The 25,054-nt window shown below is 37.1% G+C and overlaps 1 pseudogene; it reads left to right on the top strand.

The window, feature by feature from the left end:
* LOC133258987 (ankyrin repeat domain-containing protein 62-like) overlaps positions 1-25,054 on the top strand; it is a 55,508-nt pseudogene that overhangs the window by 17,153 nt on the left and 13,301 nt on the right.

Genomic DNA, 25,054 nt, shown 5'->3' with positions numbered 1-25,054 from the left:
CTCCTGGAGCACGTAGCATAGGTCTCGAGTGTAAGAATCATGTTAATAGTTTTTGAATGTGAGTAAATGAAGAGAGAAATGGTATCCTATATAATGTTATAGGTAATATAGTTCAGTTGAGTTATGTTGAGGAAGGAGGTCCTGCATAACAAGGAAATAAATAAGAAATACATGAAAAGTAAAAGGTTATAGTATTTTTTTCAGTATCCACCAATTGTGAGATGAGAATTTTAGGTTAAAATTTTTGACCTTTTTAGCCCCATCTTGTGTTCCATTAAATGTTTCTTTTCAAGCCATACATTCTCCTCAGAATTTTGATTACCAGTTCTTTTTCCCAGTAAATAGTTAGGAATATTTCTTAATCAATTTTTCTCTCTCTCAAGTAATACTTTACAACATTCAGGTAGTGATAGATGACCATGTGTGGCTAAGCAAATGACATTTTTTATAGTGGCAAAATTCAACTCTAATATGGTAGTATTTATAAACAAAAAGTTTTAGAGTAATACTGACCGCTATACTAGGGATATATTATGAACAAAAGCCTCTGTCTTAAATATATGCTTTATATACAATGTATGTTGATATTTTCATAAAATTTGAAGAACAATATAGATGCATAATTTATATATTAATAAAAGCATATAAAACAGAGGCTTTGTTCATAGTATATCCTTAAGAATACTGATATATTACTGATCTATTGTATATGATTTTTAAATATATGTGTTTTTCCACAAACCTTATTATACTTATTTTTTTTCCTTAAGTTTGTACTTGACTAGGAACGTCTCTCTCTTTGCTTTCTTTTCCTCCCCCACCTCTTTTTTTTTTTTTTTTTACTGTTAACCTAATTTTTCCTTGCAGAATACTTTTCTTCAGTGTCTGTTCTTTCAGTCCATCTCTCTCTGCCTCTATTGTGAACATGTTTGATTATGGCTTTCTGTTTAGTGTGTTTGTGGCTTTCATTCATGATCATTTCCCTACAGGTTTACTCTTGGGTTTTTTTTCCCTTTTCCTTTGAAAGAGCCAAATTGGAACAATCATTTGTCTTTAGTTGTTTAACAAACAGAATAGAAGTAGCTTATCCTGTTTGTGCTTGTAACCTATCTAAATAAGGTTCTACTAAAATCTAAACTTTCATATTTCCCTTCCCAAGTGATAATTCATGCATATAGATATCATGCAAGCATATGTCAAAATATAGTAATTAATTTAAATGTCTTAGTTCTTCAATAGTACTCTAAACTGCCAGGGATAAATTTTTTTTCTAGAATATTTTGGTAGAGAAATAATCTAGTGGGTGTCATAGTATTTGTACAGCAGTCAATTAGGGGTAAGGAGAGGAACATCTGGGGTTTCTGATGTCATCTGTCATAATGCTTACCCTATGAGAAGGTTAGTCAGTGGCAGAACTGGGATTTGAATCCACATCTGAATGACTCCAGAGCCTGTGTTCTTTGTGTTAGATCATATAGTAATGGGGGAGGTTATAATTCTTTTATTCAAGTTGATACTTGTTATTCATCAAGCTCTTATTTTCTTCTGCAGAAGGAACCAAAACCAAACTTAGCAAAGCTAATGAAGGCTTTTCAGCAATCCAAGAGAAACCGTAAGTTATTTGAAGACTGTCCTCCTGGTGTTATTCACTGATTTGAAATGACACAGGTTCTCATGTACTCTCCCCTGTTTTCACTGTATTAGAAACAGAACGTGGCATTGTGAGACGAGAGAGTACCAACTTCTCTGAGAACAATAATTCTGATAGTGAAATTGAAGATGTGGTTGAAACCCTTCCCAAACCATCACCTGGAGTCCAGGGCTTCTCTCATCCTGCCTTCCCAAGGCCTGATCCTCTTCCAAAACCACTCAAGACTCTAGCAGGCCTTGGTCTTGCAAAGGTAAGTTGTTTTGTTTTTAACTCTTTTTTCCCCTGTACTTTTTTACACACCATTCCCTTGATCCTTATGATGACAAAAAGGATCCCACTGCAGAAATGGAAGACTTCAAAGTCATGATACAAAATGATGTGATAATAAGAGCAATATATCTGCATGATTCAGATTTATAAATGTTGTCATACTAAGTATGCCATTATGAAAGAAAAAAAATTACAAAGCAATTAGGAAAAACAGCTAGATGAATATGAAGACGGGGAGGGGGATGAAGGAGAAGAATTCATTTAAGAAGGATAAGATGAATACGAGACGAGACAGAGGAGGCGGTCCTAAGATGGCAGAGGAATAGGACAGGGAGACCACCTTCTCCCCCACAAATTCATCAAAAGAACATTTGAACGCTGAGTAAATTCCACAAAACAACTTCTGAATGCCGGCAGAGGACATCAGGCACCCAGGAAAGCAGCCCATTGTCTTCAAAAGGAGGTAGGAAAAAATATAAAAGATAAAAAGAGAGACAAAAGAGGTAGGGATGGAGCTCCATCCCGGGAAGGGAGTCTTAAAAAGCGAGAAGTTTCCAAACACGAGGAAGCACTCTCACTGCCGAGTCTGTGGCGAGCCTTGGAACCGCAGAGGGCAACATAACCAGGAGGAAAAATAAATTAATAATTAAAACCCACAGATTACGTGCCCAAGGGTAACTCCCCCAGCGGAGAAGCAGCGCAGACGCCTGCATCCTCCACTAGCAAGTGGGGGCTGGGCAGGGAGGCGTGGGCTGCATTGCTTAGAGTAAGGACTGGGCCTGAATGCCCCGAGGGCAATCTGAGGGAACTAACTTGGGGTAGCAAACCAGACTGTGGGAGAGCTACCACGAGAAAACCCCTAACCTAAGACACCACCAGGCCCACTCACAGAACAAAGGACTGAGCAGAGCTAGCCGGCTGCAGGCCAACCCATCCCCCGCCTCCAGTGACAGGCAGGCAAAGGCAGCCAGAGCCGGAACGGGGCAATCGCGGCCCCAGAGAGGCATTATCTACGAAACTGCAAGCAGGCTTCGTTGCTAACCAAGACTTCTTGGGATTCTGGACAGTCAACATCCGCCTGAGAAGGTGCACCGGTTGTACACCCAGAAAACCCAACGGCAGGGACCGGGGAGGCGATAAGTCGCAGCAACCGCACTCACCAAACATCTCATCACCTGAGCTGCTCGGACCTGGGAAGTGCACAAAACGCAGGCCCAACGGAGTCTGCACCTCTGAGGACTACCCGAGCGCCTGAACCTGAGCAGCTTAAACTTGGGAGGTGCAGGCAGCCAAGGGCCGGCCTCGGACGGTTCCTGGCAGAGCAACCTGGAGCCTGAGCAGTGTGGGCAGGGAGGGCACACGCGCCGTGAGCAGGGGCAGGCCCAGTGTGGCTGAGGCACTGCAAGCACACACCAGTGTTATTTGTTTGCAGCGTCCCTCCCTCCCCACAGTGCAACTGAACAAGTGAGCCTAAAAAAGTGTCCACCACCACCCCCCTTGTGTCAGGGCCGAAATCAGACACTGAAGAGACCAGCAAACAGAAGAAGCTAAAACAGAGGGAACCTCCTTGGAAGTGACAGGTGCAATAGATTAAAACCCTGTCGTTAGTACCGACTACATAGGGAGGGGCCTATAGATCTTGAGAAATATAAGCCGGATCAAGGAACTATCTGAAAATGAACTGACCCCACACTGCCCACAACAATACCAGAGAAAGTCCTAGATATATTTTTACTATTTTTATTATCATTCTTTAATTTTTTTAATTTTAAAAAATTTTTAAGTCCTCTATTACTCCTTTAATTTTCATTTTTATAACCTACTATTACTTTGCAAAAAAAGAGAGAGAGAAAGAGACCCTATTTTTAAAGCAAATTTCATATATATATATATTTTATACTTTTTGTACTTTTTTTCTTTAATATTGAATTTTTGAAAATCCAACCTCTACTCTAGATTTTTAATCTTTGCTTTTTGGTATTTGTTATCAATTTTGTACCTTTAAGAACCCAATCTTCAGTACCCACATTTACTTGTGAGCAAGATTCCTGGCTTGACCACTCTCTCCCACTTTGCACTCTCCTTTTTCTCCACCAAGTTGCCTCTATCTCCTCCATCCCCCTTCTCTTCTCTACCCAACAGTGTGGATCTCTTTGTGTGTGCCGGATGGTGGAGAACACTTAGGGAACTGATTACTGGCTGGATCTGTCTCCCTCCTTTTGATTCCCCCTTTTATCCTCCTGGACACCTCTGTCTCCTTCCTCCCTCGTCTCCATGTAACTCTGTGAACCTCTCTGGATGTCCCTCACTGTGGAGAAACTTTTCATCTTTAACTTAGATGTTTTATCAACGGTGCTGTATAGATGGAGAAGTCTTGAGGCTATTGTAAAAATAAGACTGAAAACCAGAAGCAGGAGGCTTAAGTCCAAATCCTGAGAACACCAGAGAACTCCTGACCCCAGGGAACATTAATTGACAGGAGCTCATCAAACGCCTCCATACCTACACTGTAACCAAGCACCACCCAAGGGCCAACAAGTTCCAGAGAAAGACATACCACGCAAATTCTCCAGCAACACAGGAACATAGCCCTGAGCTTCAATATACAATACAGGCTGCCCAAAGTCACTCTAAACCCACTGACATCTCAAAACTCATTACTGGACACTTCATTGCACTCCAGAGAGAAGAAATCCAGCTCCACCCACCAGAACACCAACATAAGCATCCCTAACCAGGAAACCTTGACAAGCCACCCGTACAATCTCACCGACAGCGAGGAAACTCCACAATAAAGAGAACTCCACAAACTGCCAGAATAGAGAAAGGCTACCCAAACGCAGCAATATAAACAAGATGAAGAGACAGAGGAATACCCAGCAGGTAAAGGAACAGGATAAATGCCCACCAAACCAAACAAAAGAGGAAGAGATAGGGAATCTACCTGATAAAGAATTCCAAATAATGATAGTGAAAATGATCCAAAATCTTGAAAACAAAATGGAATCACAGATAAATAGCCTGGAGACAAGGATTGAGAAGATGCAAGAAAGGTTTAACAAAGATCTATAAGAAATAAAAAAGAGTCAATATATAATGAATAATGCAATAAATGATGTAAAAAACACTCTGGAGGGAACAAATAGTAGAATAACGGAGTCAGAAGATAGGATTAGTGAGATAGAAGACAGAATGGTAGAAATAAATGAATCCAAGAGGAAAAAAGAAAAACGAATTAAAAGAAATGAGGACAATCTCAGAGACCTCTGGAACAATGTTAAATGCCCCAAAATTCGAATCATAGGAGTCCCAGAAGAAGAAGACAAAAAGAAAGGCCATGAGAAAATACTTGAAGAGATAATAGTTGAAAACTTCCCTAAAATGGGGAAGGAAATAATCACCCAAGTCCAAGAAACCCAGAGAGTCCCAAACAGGATAAACCCAAGTCGAAACACCCCAAGATACATCCTAATCAAATTAACAAAGATCAAACACAAAGAACAAATATTAAAAGCAGCAAGGGAAAAACAACAAATAACACACAAGGGGATTCCCATAAGGATAACAGCTGATCTTTCAATAGAAACTCTTCAGGCCAGGAGGGAATGGCAGGACATACTTAAAGTGATGAAAGGCAATAAGCTACAGCCCAGACTACTGTACCCAGCAAGGATCTCATTCAAATATGAAGGAGCAACCAAAAGCGTTACAGACAAGCAAAAGCTGAGAGAATTCAGCACCACCAAACCAGCTCTCCAACAAATACTAAAGGACATTCTCTAGACGGGAAACACAAAAAGGGAGTGTAAACTCTAACCCAAAACAATAAAGTAAATGGCAACGGGATCATACTATCAATAGTTACCTTAAACGTAAATGGGTTGAATGCCCCAACCAAAAGACAAAGACTGGCTGAATGGATACAAAAACAAGACCCCTATATATGTTGTCTACAAGAGACCCACCTCAAAACAGGGGACACATACAGACTGAAAGTGAAAGGCTGGAAAAAGATATTCCACACAAATAGAGACCAAAAGAAAGCAGGAGTAGCAATACTCATATCAGATAAAATAGACTTTAAAACAAAGGCTGAGAAAAGAGACAAAGAAGGACACTACATAATGATCAAAGGATCACTCCAAGAAGAAGGTATAACAATTATAAATATATATGCACCCAACATAGGACCACCGCAATATGTAAGACAAATGCTAACAAGTATGAAAGGGGAAATTAACAATAACACAATAATAGTGGGAGACTTTAATACCCCACTCACACCTATGGATAGATCAACTAAACAGAAAATTAACAAGGAAACACAAATTTTAAATGATACAGTAGACCAGTTAGACCTAGTTGATATCTATAGGACATTTCACCCCAAAACAATGAATTTCACCTTTTTCTCAAGCACACACGGAACCTTCTCCAGGATAGATCACATCCTGGGCCATAAATCTAGCCTTGGTAAATTCAAAAAAATTGAAATCATTCCAAGCATCTTTTATGACCACAATGCAGTAAGATTAGATGTCAATTACAGGAGAAAAACTATTAAAAATTCCAACATATGAAGGCTGAACAACACACTGCTGAATAACCAACAAATCACAGAAGAAATCAAAATATGCATAGAAACGAATGAAAATGAAAACACAACAACCCAAAACCTGTGGGACACTGTAAAAGCAGTGCTAAGGGGAAGGTTGATAGCAATACAGGCATACCTCAAGAAACAGAAAAAAGTCAAGTAAATAACCTAACTCTACACCTCAAGCAACTAGAAAAGGAAGAAATGAAGAACCCCAGGATTAGTAGAAGGAAAGAAATCTTAAAAATTAGGGCAGAAATAAATGTAAAAGAAACAAAAGAGACCATGGCAAAAGTCAACAAAGCCAAAAGCTGGTTATATGAGAGGATAAATAAAATTGACAAACCAATAGCCAGACTCATCAAGAAACAAAGGGAGAAAAATCGAATCAATAAAATTAGAAATGAAAATGGAGAGATCACAACAGACGACACAGAAATACAAAGGATCACAAGAGACTACTATCAGCAATTATATGCCAATAAAATGGACGTGGAAGAAATTAAATTCTTAGAAAAGTACAACTTTCCAAAACTGAACCAGGAAGAAATAGAAAATCTTAACAGACCCATCACAAGCACAGAAATCAAAACTGTAATCAGAAATCTTCCAGCAAACAAAAGCCCAGGACCAGATGGCTTCAGAGCTGAATTCTACCAAAAATTTAGAGACGAGCCAACACCTATCCTACTCAAACTCTTCCAGAAAATTGCAGAGGAAGGTAAACTTCCAAACTCATTCTATGAGGCCACCATCACCCTAATACCAAAACCTGACAAAGATGCCACAAAAAAAGAAAACTACAGGCCAATATCACTGATGAACATAGATGCAAAAATCCCTAACAAAATTCTAGCAATCAGAATCCAACAGCACATTAAAAAGATCATACATCATGACCAAATGGGCTTTATTCCAGGGATGCAAGGGTTCTTCAATAACTGCAAATCAATCAATGTAATACACCACATTAACAAATTGAAAGTGGTCAACCACTTTTAAAAGAGTGAAACTAGAACAGTTTCTAACACCATACACAAAAATAAACTCAAAATGGATTAAAGATCTAAACGTAAGACCAGAAACTATAAAACTCCTAGAGGAGAAGATAGGCAAAACACTCTCTGACATAAATCACAGCAGGATCCTCTATGATCCACCTCCCAGAATATTGGAAATAAAAGTAAAAATAAACAAATGGGACCTAATTAAAATTAAAAGCTTCTGCATAACAAAGGAAACTATAAGCAAGGTGAAAAGACAGCCTTCAGAATGGGAGAAAATAATAGCAAATGAAGCAACTGACAAAGAATTAATCTCAAAAATGTACAAGCAACTCCTGCAGCTCAATTCCAGGAAAATAAACGACTCAGTCAAAAAATGGGCCAAAGATTTAAACAGGCATTTCTCCAAAGAAGACATACAGATGGCTAACAAACATGAAAAGATGCTCAGCATCACTCATTATCAGAGAAATGCAAATCAAAACCACAATGAGGTACCATTTCACGCCAGTCAGAATGGCTGCGATCCAGAAGTCTACAAGCAATAAATGCTGGAAAGGGTGTGGAGAAAAGGGAGCCCTCTTACACTGTTGGTGGGAATGCAAACTAGTACAGCCACTACGGAGAACAGTGTGAAGATTCCTTAAAAAACTGGAAATAGAACTGCCTTATGACCCAGCAATCCCACTGCTGGGCATACACACTGAGGAAACCAGAATTGAAAGAGACACGTGTACCCCAATGTTCATCGCAGCACTGTTTATAATAGCCAGGACATGGAAACAACCTAGATGTCCATCAGCAGACGAATGGATAAGAAAGCAGTGGTACATATACACAATGGAGTATTACTCAGCCATTAAAAAGAATACATTTGAATCAGTTCTAACGAGGTGGATGAAACTGGAGCCTATTATACAGAGTGAAGTAAGCCAGAAAGAAAAACACCAATACAGTATACTAATGCATATATATGGAATTTAGAATGATGGTAACGATAACCCTATATGCGAGACAGCAAAAGAGACAAAGATGTATAGAACAGTCTTTTGGACTCTGTGGGAGAGGGCGAGGGTGGGATGGTTTGGGAGAATGGCATAGAAACATGTATAATATCATATGTGAAACAAATCGCCAGTCCAGGTTCAATACATGATACAGGATGCTCGGGGCTGGTGCACTGGGATGACCCAGAGGGATGGTCTGGGGAGGGAGGTGGGAGGGGGTTCAGGATGGGAACACGTGTACACCCATGGTGGATTCCTGTTGATGTATGGCAAAACCAATACAATATTGTAAAGTAATTAGCCTCCAATTAAAATAAATAAATTTAAAAAAGATGAATACGAGACAGAATGAAGGTCCAGATGAAACATTATTTAACAAACACAACAGAAATAGTGGGGGTAAGTCAGAGGAGGTGCTCTATATTATAAATATGAGGTAAATTATTTCAAATTCAACTTAGGAGAAAGTGAGGTTGTGAAAACTCAATACTTATACTCTTCTGAATGACATATAGCTGATTTTTATGGAGATCTGAAAGAAAATTTGATACTTAGCTTTTTTGGTGGTTGTTTTTGAGGTTGGTGGTTGTTTTTGTTTTTTCTTTAAAGTGTAGGCATTTACAATACTGTGTTAGTTTCAGGTGTATAGCAATGTGACCTGGTTACACTTGTATATGTATATATCTATATTGAATATAGTTCCCTCTGGAAGTTCATTTCAATTTGAAGTAATTTCTCTTTTTTAAAAAATTCTCACTTTGAAATTAATCAAGCGATGTCTTCTATTTAATCTAGCAAAACTTTCATTCATAGGCAATTCTAGATGAGCTCTATTTTAGGCCTTAGCAGATATATTATGAATTAAGAATTTGTGGCCCTTCTGTTTCTTGCGGTTACTAACTTACTGTTTGATACATACTGAATGTACTTAACTAATTTATCTTACTGTTTGGTATAATCTTGGTGGAGGTTTTGAATCTTTTTGAAAATAAAGAGGAAATAAGCATTTTATCTTGTCCTTTACTAAAATTATAATTTATAATTATATAAATGAGATTCTTAAACTCTATTCATGACATGAGAAAATTTTAAGCTGCAACAGTCTTAAAGAAAAAAATGTAGAACTCCACCCCGCCCCACCCCCAGAGAGATTCTGATTTATCTTTTCCTAATATCTGCAAGTCACACACATTGAATGAATGAAATCACAATTCATGATTTTTTTCTTATGTAGACTACTTGTTATAAAATTATAAGGAAAGAATTACCAACAGAGTTTATAAAATTATCTCAGAAAGATAAGTTTTTACTTTAAAAAATATCTCTAGTAATATGTATATCCATTTTAAGAATTTTATTAAAGAATAAAATTTTAAGAAGTTTATTTTTAAGAAGTATTTTTTTAAGTTAAGAAGTTATTTTCAAGTTTTATTTTTAAGAAACTTTATTAGCTTCAGTATTTATAGGTGTTAAATTAGCATGTCAGTTCTTTGTTACACATGTTAAACTAAAATGCAAATTCTTCCATATCTAAAACTCAGTCATTGTGGTTACTTGATTTTTTCAGCTCATTTGTTCTTTCCTGATTCCGTGAATATTGAATTCTGCTTGGTAATCATAGATGTATTTGAAAACTTTTAAATCTCCAACTTGGATAATCATAGTTTTACTACTTTTTTTGTATCTAGATTGTTCCTTCAACCTTTATCTGCCATTGAAGAGGGCATAGAAAGGAAATTAGAGCCGTTATGTGCTGTTTACAGGGAAAAAAGAAGAAAATGATGAAATTTTCAAATGGGGTTTTTAGAAAATGTATTTATTTAATTGAAGGATAATCACTTTACAGAATTTTGTTGTTTTCTGTCAAACATCAAGAATCAGCCATAGGTACACCCATGTCCCCTCCCTCCCAAACCCTCCTCCCAACTCCCTCCCCATCCCACTTTTCTAGATTGTCACAGAGTCCCTTTCTGAGTTCCCTGAGTCATACAACAAATTCCCATTGGCTATCTATTTTACATAAGGAATTGTAAGTTTCCATGTTACTCTTTCCATCCATCTCACCCTCTCCCCACTTCCTCTCCCCCCATGTCCATAAGTCTGTTCTCTGTATCTGTTTCTCCATTGCTGCCCTGCAAATAAATTCATCAGTACCATTGTAGATTCAGAATCTTTGTAGATTCCATGTATATGCAAATAGTATATGATATTTATATTTCTCTTTCTGACTCGCTTCACTCTGGAGAATAGGCTCTAGGTTTGTCAACCTCGTTAGAACTGACTCAAATGTGTTTCTCTTTATGGCTGAATAATAGTCCATTGTATATATTGTTCTAGTTCTATGAAAAATGCCATTGGTAATTTGAAAGTGATCACACTGAATCTGTAGATTGCATTTGGTAATATAGTCATTTTCACACTATTAATTCTTCCTACCCAGGAATATGGAATATCTCTCCACCTGTTTATGTCGTCTTTCTTTTCTTTCCTCGGTGTCTTAGAATTTTCCATATACAGGTCTTTTGTCTCCTTAGGTAGGTTTATTACCAGATATGTTATTCTTTGTGTTGCAGTGGCGAATGGGATTGGCTCCTTAATTTCACTTTCTGATTTTTCATTGTTAGTACATAGGAATTCAAGTGATTTCTGTGTATTGACCTCGTATCATACAACTTTGTTAAATTCATTGTTTAGCTCTAGTAATTTTCTTTTACTAGAAAATAGATAGTTTCTTTTGGGTTTTCTATGTGTAGTATCATTTCATTTGCAAAAGAGAGAGTTTTACTTCTTCTTTTCAGATCTGGATTCTTTGTATTTCTTTTTCTTCACTGATTGCCATAGCTAGGACTTCCAAAACCATGCTGAATAACTGTGATGAGAATGGACAACTTTGTCTTGTTCCTGATCTTAGAGGGAATGCTTTTCATTTTTCCTCATTGAGAATAATGTTTGCTGTGGGTTTATTCTATACGGCCTTTACTATGTTGACGAAGGTTCCTCCTGTGTCTATTTTTTGAAGCGTTTTTGTCATAAGCAGGTGCTGAATTGTGTCAAAGGCTTTTTCTACCTCTATTGAGATGATCATATGGTTCTTATTTTTCAATTTGTTAAGATGGTGCATCACATTGAAATTGGTTTGTGTATATTGAAGAATCCTTGCATCCCTGGCATAAACCCGAATTGATCATGGTATATGAGCTATTGAATATGTTGTTGAATTGTGTTTGCTAGAATTTTGTTGAGGATTTTTACATCTGTGTTTGTCAGTGATATTGGCCTGTAATTTTCTTTTTTGTGTTGTCTCTGCCTGGTTTTGGTATCAAGGTGATTGTGGCCTCATAGAATGAGTTTGGAAGTGTTCCTTCCTCTGCAATTTTTTGGAAGAGTTTCAGAAAAATAGGCATTAGCTCTTCTCTAAATGTTTGATAAAATTCCCCTGTGAAGCCATCTGGTCCTGGGCTTTTGTTTTGGGGAGATTTTGGATAACACTTTCTATTTCAGTGTTTGTAATTGGCTTGTTTGTAATTTTTATTTCTTCCTGATTCAGTTTTGGGAGGTTGAACTTTTCTAAGAATCTGTCCATCTCCTCTCGGTTGTCCCTTTTATTAGCATATTGTTGCTCATAACATTCTCTTATGATCCTTTTCATCTCTGTGTTGTCTGTTGTAACTTTTTTTTCATTTCTAATCTTGTCAATTTGATTTTTCTCCCTTCTGTTCTTGATGAGTCTGGCTAGTGGTTTGTCCATTTTGCTTATCTTCTCAAAGAACCAGTGTTCAGTCTGATTAATCTTTGCTATTGTTTCCTTCATTTTCTTTTTGATTTATTTCTGCTCTGATCTGTATGATTTCTTTCCTTCTGCTGACTTTGGGGGGGGTTTGGTTCTTTTTCTAGCTGCTTTAAATGTAGAGTGTTGCCTGTTCAAAGTTTTTCTTGTCCTGGAGGTAGGATTGTGCTGCTATCAACTTCTCTCTTAGAAGTGCTTTTATTGAATCCCATAGGTTTTGGGTGGTCGTGTTTTTGTTGTTATTTGTTTCTAGGAATCTTTTGATTTCCCTTCTTATTTCTTCAATAACCTTTTTGTTATTTAGTAATGAATTGTTTAATCTCCCTGAGTTTGTGTTTTTTTACATTTTTCTCCTGTAGTTGATATCTAGTCTCATAGTGTTGTGGTCAGAGAAGATACGTGATATATTTTCAATTTTTTAAATTTACTGAGGCTTGATTTGTGGCCCAAGATGTGGTCTATCTCAGAGAATGTTCCATGTGCAGTTGAGAACAAAGTGTATTCTTCTGCATTTGGATGGAAAGTCCTGAAGATATCAATTAGATCCATTGGGTCTAATGTTTCATTGAAGTTTTGTGTTTCCTTATTGATTCTCTGTTTTGATGATCTGTCCACTGGTGTCAGTGGGGTGTTAAAGTCCCCCACTATGGCTGTGTTGCTGTTGAATTCCCCTCTTATGCCTGTTAGTGTTTGCCTTGTGTATTGAGGTGCTTCTATGTTGGGGGCATAAATATTTCCAATTGTTATATCTTCTTCTTGGATTGATCCTTTGATCATTATGTAGTGTCCTTTGTCTGTTATAATTTTTAAAGTCTATTTTGTGTGAAATAAGAGTTGCCACACTGGCTATCTTTTGGTTACCATTCAAATGGAATGTCTTTTTCCATCCATTTACTTTCAGTCTGTATGTGTCTCTAGGTCTGAAGCAGGTCTCTTATGGGCAGTATATATTTGGCTCTTGTTTTTGTATTCATTCAGTTATTCTGTATCTTTTGGTTGATGAATTGAATCCATTTATATTAAAGTAATAATCAATATATATGTTCCTGTTGACATTTTCTTAATTGTTTTGGGTTTGTTTTTGTAGGTCTTTCCTTTCTCTTGTGTTTACTGGCTGCAAATCCCTTTAGTATTTGTTGTAAGACTGGTTTGGTGGTGCTAAATTCTCTTAATTTTTGCTTTGTCTGCAAAGCTTTTGATTTCACCATCAATTTTGAATAAGATCTTTTCAAATAGGGTTTTCTATTTCTTTCTTATGTCATAGTAGTACTTTAAAATGCCTCATAATTCCATCCTCACATAAACATTTCTCTTCTACAAATTAAAACTTGTCTTTTAAGATCAATTTTAAAAGAGTCCTCTTGTAGCATCTTGAATTGGTGTTTAACAATTAAACCTTTTCATTACACAAAATGCTTATTATGGTAATATGACAGAAATGAGTATTTTCATATATTTAGATGCTGTGAAATTTTTCTTTCTTCAGTAGTAGGTTTTTAAACTTGCTTGCTCTTTTGTGTAAGACAAAAAAAGAAAAAAATGTAGCTATTCTCCTTTAAAGAAAAAGGAGAATGAACCCTACTCCAACTAATGAATTAAATTACTTTGCCAAAGTCACACTTTTAACTTACCTGATTCATTTGAGGAATTCATTTGGTAATTTTATCAGATTCAAGAGTACAGAATTGTATCATATCTTTTGGTGCCATAAAATGTTAGGGAATGCCACTTTAGGGGCTTTGAACAACTCATTTAACCTTTTTTTTTTATTTTAAAGCTGTTATTGGTAAATAGTGGGGCAAAGGTAGATAGTTATTTCTATACCCTCTAGCTATAAAATTTGATGGTTACTGAATGTGGAATTGGGAAGCATTACTTATATTCCAGAATTCCACACTAACACCTCCTCAGTTTCATTCTGCTCCTTGTGTTTTGGTAAACTTTGGTTCATATATTTCAGTGAAAACCATCAGGGTTTTGCTATCTGCTGGATCCAAATGAAAAAAGAATTAGAAAAGGCAGTGGGGAAAGAATAGCTTTAGTGCAGAAAGAAGAAAGTTTCCTTTCTGTCTCTGAGGCACTAAGGTGTCACATCCTCTACATCTGACTGTTTAATGGAAAATCCAGGTGGTAAAGACCGAAGAGGACAGATGTTGTGTGTTTTTATTTCTCTATCTCTGCCAGTCAGATGGGGAAGACTGGATGTGAATAATTGTATCTTATTAAAAAAGCCTTTCTTGAAATTTTGGGAATTTTGTTTCTTTCCCTCAGAAAGAAGCACATTTTACAAAAATTTCAGTGACTTGTAAGTGATAAAATTTATGTAAGCACAAATATATTTTTATCACTTAAAATCAGGGCAAATACTGAGTCAAATAATAAATTGAAAACAGAGTCTCTAGAATTAAGTAATAGCAATTATTCTTAGTGTCAAACTTTCATTAAAGGTTGAAGAAGAAAAGAAGCACAAAGATGCTGCTGATGAGAGTCGACTGATTGAGCAGAGAAGGAGTGGAGGAAATAACAAGCAGGCATTTCCTGCTATGGAGAATAAAGGTTCTGATAGGTAAGCCTATATCAAAATTTAACGGTAGGTCATTTGTTATTTTCCTGTAAAATCATTTCTAACTTGAGCTAATGTTTGTGATTTACGAATTTTATATTTCACTAGGGATATAGTTATTTTGAATACTCTTGTCCTTTAGCCTCAATACTAGAGTTCCTTTGTTAACATACCACCGTGTTACAGTATTAGAGTATTCTGGAGTTGACTGCATACTTGCCTTAACCAGTGTGTTGTAAAGTTAAATTTATGTCACTAATGAGCATCCTTTCATTTCAGTCTGAGGACTTCTCTCAGCGTTTCTCATGAGGCAGGACTAGTGGTGATGAACTCCCTCAGGTTTGCTTTGTCTGGGAAAGTTTTTATTTCTCCTTCATTTCTGAAAGACACCTTTTCTGGATAGAGTACTCTTGGTTGGCAGTTTTCTCCTAGCACTTTGAGTATGTCCATGGATGGAGCCAGATTGCTGTTGGTGGCGGGAGAGCCGATGAGGCACCTGCCTTTCATCCATGATGCTGATGTCACCCATGTGGGTGGTTTACAAGTAAACCGACCCCGCCCCGCCTAAATTTGATTTCTTCTTTCATGGTGGATGTGCCACATGTCATTTTAAAAATCATCTAAATTAAGTGTTACCTTTTTCTTTGAGGGTTTTTTTTTTTTTTTTGGCTGCGCTGTTTCTTTGCATCTGCAGTGCTTGCCCTTCTTATTGTGGTGGCTTCTCTTGATGCTGAGCGTGGGCTCCAGGGTGCTGGCTTCAGTGGTTGTGGAGCACAGGATTCATTGCTCTGCGGCATGTGCTATCTTCCCTGACCAGGGATCGAACCTGTGCCCCCTGCATCAGCAGGCAGATTCCTAAGCACTGGAGTACCAGGGAAATTCCTAAATTAAACATTACTGTATTTAAAAGCAAAACAAAAAAATATAGTGTAAATCTAATTATGACTCCCATGTCTAAGAGTCATGGTGTTTAGGCAGTGGACTCCAGGTTTTCAGTGTAGGCCTTGAGGTTCTTCCCAGTGTCTTTCCAGAGCATCTCTCTACTTTCTTCCATGTATTTTGTACTTTTCCTTCCAGGTTCCTAGGAAACAACCTAGATGCCGTGTGCCTGATCTGTGTACTCACATTCTAATCTCCCCGTAGAATGATTTTTCGCTTTTCTCTTCCTTTTGACCTCCTGTCTTCACTTCTTCTGCAAATCCTTCCTTATTTCACTTATCACTTTCATATGCCAACTCTTACATATCATATTGTACCATAATTATATATCTCTGTTTGAAGGAAGAATTTGTTTTCTTGCATATGGTTGGTACTTCATAACTGTTTTGTGAATTAATCAATGACTTAAGATGGGTAAGAGTTGGAATTTTACAAGAATTGGTTTTTTATTCTTTATTAGTCGAATTATTTGAAAACATTGGCCTTTTTTGGACTTTTTAAAGTAGCGATCCTGGTGTGCACAGAAAGGGAGTAAAGAAAAAGAATGATGACAAATGGACACCGGAAGAACGTGTGATTGCACCAATATTTGAAAAGACCGATTCACTAACTGGTGGCCTGCTGCACATGAATGATGACAGCATTTTAAGGGAAGTGGATCAAGATGATGGCAGGTAACATGGACAAATTCTTTATTTCTAGGGGAAGAAATATTAGCACTGAATACTTCTTCTGGAAATAGAGCAGCATAATATAGTATACAGGCCAAGAGAAGAGAATCCTCAACTCTACTGGATGAACACTGCAGAAAGGTTAAGGAGAGGATTCATGGCTTTGGCCAGAAGTCATTTCAGTAAATAGTCCACTTGGAAGCTGGACTGTAGTGAATACACATAAACAGCTCTGTAGGGAATACTTACTGGGACAGGCAATGGAGACCTGGATGGTAACTGAAGAGGAATGTGGAGTTCAAAAGAGTTTCTTGTTTTATGTTAAGAGGGGAGCTTGTAGAGTGTGTATGCTGTTGGAAATGAGCCAGAGGAGGAAGTGTTTCCTGAGTTTTATCTTATTTGCATTTCCCAATTAGAAAGCTTATTGATTGTATGACATTATCTTTAAACTATTACAATAAATTAATTGTACATTATTATTATTATACATGATTATTATGTACATATGTACTTCTGTTCATATCTAGATTTTGGTAAGGCCTTGTTCATTGGCTCTGAAGCGTAATATTCTTATGTAAATGAATATGTAGATGATTACTTAAGTTAATTCTATCATACATAGATTTTTTAAAATTATATAATCATGAATTTACAAATACTTAGGTTATACTGAATAGGATTTAATCATTCCTTGATGATTCTAGTTGATAGTATCATCGTGGGTAGCTATGATTTTGTAAGGTGCTCTGAAACATCACATCATATTAACTTCATAGTTGTTTATAGCTTCCAGGGAAAAGGGGAGGATTTTGTTTATTTTCAATAGAAACAATTAACAATCTTTTACAGTTTATTACTTTGGATGATAAAGATCTAAATGACAAAACCATGCTTCCTGTACTAAAAGTTTCATTAACACATATTATGTGCTCAATAAGTGTATGTCAGATGCATAAAGAAACAGCAGAATGGTTGAATGAATGTGTATTGATGAATTTCTTTACAAAAAACAAATCTTTATTGAAGTAGATTTCCAATATTGCCTACATCTAAAGTCTTTTTGTTTTGTTAGAAATAAGTTTTAAGATTCAGAATTACCATTTGTAGTTATAGCTAGACATGAAATAATAATATAGATTCATTTGGTATCATATTACTTAAAAAGACTTTTCAATATCACTTTCTCAGCATATTTTGGAACAGCAGTGTTCAGGCCAGATTTCCTGGCTTTGAATTCTGGGCTGTTGGTGAACTTCTGTGTGGTCCTGGGTAAGTTCCTCAGCCTTTCTTTGCTCCATTTCTTCCTAACTAAAGGATCTAATATATTACCTATCTCCCAGAATGATCGCGAGGATTAAAACGCCTTTAAGACATGTCAAATGCTTGTAATAATGCATAGCCGTTGCATAATAAGCCCTCAAAAAGCTAATATCATGGTGATAAAAAATGGGTTTCTTTCTTATAAGGACTTAGGGAATACTTCCGAAATAGGTTTTATTGCCATAAAAGTTAGTTCTTCTTAAAAATGACAACTGCAAAAAACCCTGGTATACTGCTTCTATCACATAACGCAAGTAGTGTTAGGTTTTTCCTTTTCCTTTGATCTAAATTTAATGTTTTATTAACATTACAGGTGTATTTTATTTGTCCTTTAATGCTACTCTTTTTTGTTGTTTCATCCTTTTATAGAAATTACTTATGAATGCAAAGATGTTATATAAAAAACAAACATTTAGGTATTGTTTATATTTTCAAGTTATTAAATTTTAGCCTGAAAAGAATCATTTTTTTTTAGGCCTGCAAGGAAAACAGCATATGAAAAGAAGAAGGTATAGTAAAAAAAAAAAAATAATAACTTTAAAATATATTATCCTCTAAAAAATACTTTGTAAAAGGAATAGTGGCAAAATAGAAAATCTTCCTTTGCTGAAGAGACATTTACTTTGAAAACATAATTTAGAAACTCTGTTGATAAAGTTATCCTGTTGATAAAAACCTGTTCTTTTAAGAAGCCTCTGCTTTTGCTTTGATGAAGATATTTATCACCTTTGTACACTTGGTATATTTTATACATATTTTGAGGACTTTGTGAACCAGTATTATTTATGTGTAGGTCAAAGAACAAATTAATTACGTGAATGACCTTGATAACCTAACTCAATCATCTGAAACTGCTTCTGAGGATGGCGACATGCTTTACTCTAAAAATTCTCTGTTGCCATCTGGCAGGTGGCTGAGGGTCATGGACCCCCTCCCTCTGTGCCCATCAGCCCTCCAGGCCACCTGCCCCATGAACAGCTCAGAGCTGGCTCCACTTTCCCAGCTGGGTTCTCCCTCACAGTAAAGTCTTCAAGGAAGGTGTGTTTAACTGGCATCCTCAAGAGGTGCAGGAATGCTCCCTGTGGATTTTTTCTAGCAGTTGGAAGAAACCAAACACTCTTGAAGTTGATTGTCCTTCATTCTGCAGAGCTCCCAAGTGGCATCTCAAAGCAGAGGAATTCACTCCCCCACCCAATGTCCCTCTCAAACACGGACCGGGTCCCATCCCCGAGGTCCTAGCAGCAGATCTCCCACAACGAAAAGCTCTCAGGAAGAGCTCGGGAAAGTAGTATTTGTAATTCAAATCCATTGGTCTACAGCAGTCAGGTAGGGACACACCATGGCCTCATCCAAGGAGAGGCCTTTAATATTTTCCATAGGAATTGATCTCAAAATTGTTGCGACTGTCTTGCAGAGCCAGGACCCTGATTGTGGTTTAGGCCAGGACCGTGTGTGCTCCACCGACAACTGCATTACCCGACCAAAAGTCCCTGTGCTCTGGAGCGAGCATGTCAGTCACTCCATGCACATCATCACCTTCAGTGTCTAAATCAGAGTCTGTTCTTGGCTCCACTGTCATTTTTTTCACTAGTACCCTATCAACGGCCTTTTCATATCATTTACAGGTTTTCAATTAATAAAAACTGCGACATCAGTTGTAAAAATACTTTTGTACACTTTAAAAAGTTGTTTCTTTAGAATAAACTTATAAAAGTCCCCCTCCCACCAAGGAAAAAAAGTAAAAAAAACCTCTTGCTACTAACAGTAGCTATTCTGGCATTTGGTAGTGATTTCCCTTCCTTGATAGATGATTATGTTAGTTTATCACTTCCACTAAAGGTAAGGAGAAAACTACAGGCAGTTCAGAGACCATACTTTGGAAGTCATTCTTGTACTTGTGAGCAAATGACCCTCTGCTCTGTGTAGTGTCCTGTGTCAGTACAAGGAACTTCTGAAAACAGGGATAGATGTGCCATAGTGTACATTTAGTGATCATTGTTTGTCATTGTATTTCCCCCATCTTACTATTTTAAACAGTATGAAGAGAGAATGAAAGTTATTGCAAATAATCTCATGATTCTCTAAGAAGAGCTCTCTAAATTTTACCTTATTTACCATTAGTGTATATACCATGAATGAAATAGGAGGATTATTTTGTACTGATATGTTTGTACTAGAGAAGTAACTGTGGTTTGATGTAAGAGGACTAACAGAGTCAGAAGACCTGATGAAAGGCCTGCAGCTTACTTATATAGTTTTAACGTCTTCCTTTCCAGAATCATTATAGCTAATGAGTTAATTGATGTTTGTAGAAGTGCTTAGTATAGTTGTCAATAGATATAAGCCTTACAATTGCCTATTAAAATGTTAGAAAGGTAGCATATTCTTAAGAAAATAATTTTTGTATGAAATTTCATCTATTTAAATATATACAGAGCTAAGGCTCTTACTTGAAGTAGCTGTATAGGAGGTATCAGTATCAGATGCAGTGTTTTTAAAGGTAGCGAGTGGTGTTGTTATGGAATTACAATTGATTTACAATATTGTGTTAGTTTCAGGTATACAGCACAGTGATTCAGACATATATGTATATGTGTGTGTATATTATATAAATGGGGCTTCCCTGCTGGCTCAGACAGTAAAGAATCCACGTGCAATGCAAGAGACCTGGGTTTGATCCTTGGGTCAGGAAGATCCCCTGGAGGAGGAAATGGCAACCCACTCCAGTATTCTTGCCAGGAGAATCCCATGGACAAAGTAGCCTGGTGGGCTACAGTCCATGGGGTCGCAAAGAGTTGGACATGACGGACTAACACACATACACACATACACACACACACACACACACACACACACACACACATATTCCTTTTCAGATTCTGCTTGTAGAATATTAAATGGAGTTCCTTATGTTGTACAGTAGATCCTTACTGGTTATTTTATATACACTTGTCTATATATAAAATGGTATATGTTAAACCCAACCTCCTAATTTATCCCTTCCCCTGCCCACTTCCCCATATGGTGAGTAAGTTTGTTTCCTGTGTCCGTGGGTCTCTTTCTGTTATGTCATAAGTTCTTTTAGATCCCACGTATAAGCAACACGACTGGTCTTTGTCTGACTTACTTCACTGAGTGTGGGCATGTCTAGGTCCATCTTTGTTGCTGCAAGTAGCATTATTTCATTCTTTTTATGGCTTTGTAGTTTTCCATTATATAAATATACCACATCAGATACGATTTTTAAGTGTAGTCAGATCTATAAATCTTTTAAGCTTTCTGTGTTTGTTGTAATTCAGAGAAAAGCCTTTCCAGTTCTGAGCTTCTTGAAAAGTCCCTTGGGCTTTCTTTTACCTTTCATGGATTCATTGTCTTCAATTAAATTTTTGAACCTTTGGGAATTTCTGCTTGTATAAGGTCTGAGGTTTGTATCAAACCTCATTTTTTCCACTTGGAGATCTACTTGGTGCAGTCTTTTCATTGTATAAACATACAGGTTAGTCTTGCATTTCAGAGGAAATGATGAAATGTCATTTTATTGAGTACTAACTAAAAGTCTCCTTTGTCTCACTTAGGTTTCTGATAGTGGGAGAAAAGCAAAAGGTCTGTTGCGTGAAAACCACATGCAGGATGAAATTGCCACGGCAAGACTAGAAATAGACACAGTGAACAATCAGAACCAGGAAAAAGAAAAGAAATGTTTTGAGGGTATTGAAATTGTAAAAGGAGAGAATGATTATCCTCAAGAGGCAATAAAATTGAACAAGGAAACGTTGACAAAGGCCATATTCCAACATACTGGCCAGTTTACCATTCCGATAGCTGAAAATACAATGCTAAACCCTGAGCTGGAAAATGCAAAACAAAGCAAACAAAGACTGGAAACAGAAGTGGAATCCTACCATTCTAGACTGGCTCCTGCCATACACGATCATGATCAAGGTCAGACATCACAAAGAGACCTGGAACTTGCCTCCCAGAAAGCAAAAGATAAGAGGTTACGCTTGCAGGACCAAATGAAGTCCGATATGGCTAACCTGAAAAGTGACAATGAGATGCTTTCCCAGCAACTTTCTAAAGTGAAAAATAAATTCAATCAGCTAAAAATCAAGCTGCATCAGACGACAGATGATCTCAGAGAAAAGACTTTGATGTTAGAACGTGTCCAGAGAGACTTACACGAAGCACAGTGTCAAAAGCAGGTTATTGAACACATGTTCAATGAACAAGGCAAAGTGAATGAATACCTTGGAAAGCAGGAATCCTTAGAGGAAAGATTATCTCAACTCCAGAGTGAAAACATGTTGCTCTGACAGCAACTGGATGATGCACAAAACAGAGCCAACAGTAATAAGAAGATAGTTATTAGCATCCAAGACCAGTTCCAGCAGACTTTGAGAAAACTTCAGGCTGAACATGAGGAACAAGGTCTGATGCTGGAGGAACGAAACAAGGAGTTAATCAACAAATGGAAGCATGCAGAAGAGAGAATGTGTCAGTATGAAAATGAGAAAGCAGAAAGAGAAGTAAGTATCCAGAAGGAGAAATAATTCTTAGATTTCCTGAAAGAAAATTCAAAGTGATTCTTAATTCTGGCTAAATGTTGAATCTAGCTGAATATAAAAAATACACGGGCTGTGAATCTATGGTCTCTAAAACAGACTAAAAGCACACCTTGTATCCAGCAAATAAAAATTAGACCCAAGAGATGCTTCACTTTGAGTAGAGACATCATGTCGCTTATGAAATGTTTAAGAGATTAAGTTCTAAATTTTTAATATAGACGGGTATTAGTAATTTACTATTCAGATAATAATTTTAATCTCTATGTAACCACATGTCAGTATCATGATGAAGCAGATAAAAGAAACGCTCAAACCTAAACTGAATATTTTGATATTAAGCTTCAGTTACATGGATTACCCTGACAGTCAATTCCAGGTTTCCCAGATGCTATTACTTATATATCGTACTTTGGCTTCAGTAGCTTGTCATACCTTTTTGTCATATTTGTTGGTATAATTTTAGTTTTATTCATGTAAATTTGAATTAACTTGGAAAACATTTCAGGCTTGAATCATTTATTCTTATGCCTCTCAACTCTTTAAAGAGTTGTCATTAAATTGAGAATTCATTGACAAGTCATTTAAATATACTTGTCATTAAATCATAATTTGGGACTCAAGTGGTGAGCTTTAACCAAGTTCTTCTTGATTTAAACTTCCCACTGCTATTAATGCTATTTACTTAGAACATTTTTACAAACAATTTGCTCCTAATTCTCATTTTAAGGATCAATTACTGTCATTTGAATACCAGTTTGCCCAATAAAAATGGAGGGTGGCAGGATTCGTGAGCAGCAGGAATGAAGTGAGTCAGGGAGAGGGTGGTAGGGGCTGCGGTCTGGAGGCAGGTGGAGGCCAGGTTATCGAGGCTCCTTGAAGGCATGGGAGCAACCTCATTTTTTTAATTTCATTATTCTTTTATATTGGAATATAGTTGATTTACAATTTTGCGTTAGTTTCAAATGTACAGCAAGTTGATTCAGGTATAGGTATACATATATCCATTCTTTTTCAGATCCTTTCCCAAGTAGATGCCTGCAGAATATTATGGTTAGCCAAGGGTAAAGGTGGGGAGGAGGGATAAATTAGGAGTTGGGGATTAACACAGACACACGACTAGATATAAAAGAGATAAGCAGCAAGGGAATGGCCTCATTTTCCTTCTGAGGAAGGAATCTATTGGAAAGATCTGAGCACTGGATTGAATATGTGAAGATCTCTGATGTTAATCAAAGCCTCTAATAAAGAAAGAGGAAAAATGTTTCCACAGTGTGGAATTTTCCACCGCTTGTCCCACCTACACACCTGTTTCGTTCTGGACGTGAGGTGGTGAAGCTCTGCAGATTTATCGGGAGGGGCAGGGTGTGGACAGTGGGGCTGCCTCCTTCGTCTGAGGAACTTAATATCAGGAAGGCCGGTGGGGAGCCCTTCTGGGTCTGTAACCACATTCAGGGAGGAGAAAAGAAGGTGAGTTGCTGTCCATGGTGACAGTTTTCAAAGTACATGTGTTGGAGTCATCTATTACTAACATAGCGTAATAGTAAAGTGATTTGATAAACTCAGTAACAAAGCATCTTATTAGGCAGTTGTGAGACACCTTCAACAAGAACTGTCTGACAGCTTCAAAAAGCGGTCTGAGTTGGCGGAATCCCTGGACGTCATGTCATATCACTGTGCCAAGTTAGAAGTTGAGGCACAGGATTTAAAGAGCAACTTACATCAACTCACAAGTCAGGTATGTGTGAAATTGAATGTGTCGACAGTTAATACGTAGGATAAAGTGTTTTAGGACGCTCATTTTCATGGACAGCTTTCTTTTTTATTTTCATTACTAGTAATTTACTGTAATTTTATTAATCTTTAAGTGCACTCGTTTCTTAAACTCTGACTTTCATTCTGCCATTTGCATTCGACATATATATATGTGTGTATATATATATAGTATATTATATACCCTTAGGAAAATGGAGAATTGTGCATCATTCTTCACACAGGTTGAGAGACTTTTTTTTCTATTGAACAATATTTTATTTCTTGATCCCTGTATTACCACGATGAGGCAAGCCAGATAAAATCAGAGGATACTGTTTAATGGAATGTTCCAGAAAATTATCATTTCTCATCTTCACTTTTGTGAATGGCTGTGGGGTTCTGTATATATTTATTTCATGCATTTCAGAATAACTTGTGCAGAAAGTGTATTATACAAACCAGTTGAAGTTAGGCACTGCCTTCTTTTCTTTTCATTTAAGATACATTGTAAAAGCATGGAGGCACTCAGATGGAGTATAACACATACATCGAAAATAGAGAATTAAGAACATTATCTAGATAGTGCCTTTGGAGTTTTAAAAAGCTATTGAAATATAATTCATGTATCATATAATTCACCCATTCCAAGTGTGTAGATCAGTATCTCAGTCTAGAGAGGTGTCACCTGTGACCACAGTCTATTTTAGAGCATTTCCATCAGCCCCCCAAAGAAACCCTGCATCCCTTAGCTACCTCCCAAGGCCCCCCCATCTCCCTCAGCCCCAGGCAACTCCCAGTCTAATATCTGTCTCTGGAGACATGCCTCTTCTGGGTGTTTTACATAAATGGAATCATGCAGTATACTCCTTTGGGATTAGCTTTTCTCATTTGACCTCATGTTTTTGCGGTTCATCCATGTTATAGCACG

Source organism: Bos javanicus, chromosome 13, assembly GCF_032452875.1.
Source record: "Bos javanicus breed banteng chromosome 13, ARS-OSU_banteng_1.0, whole genome shotgun sequence".
Taxonomy (NCBI): Eukaryota; Metazoa; Chordata; class Mammalia; order Artiodactyla; family Bovidae; genus Bos; species Bos javanicus.
The sequence above is the reverse complement of the archived record's forward strand: the minus strand, read 5'-3'. Positions and strand labels throughout refer to the sequence as shown.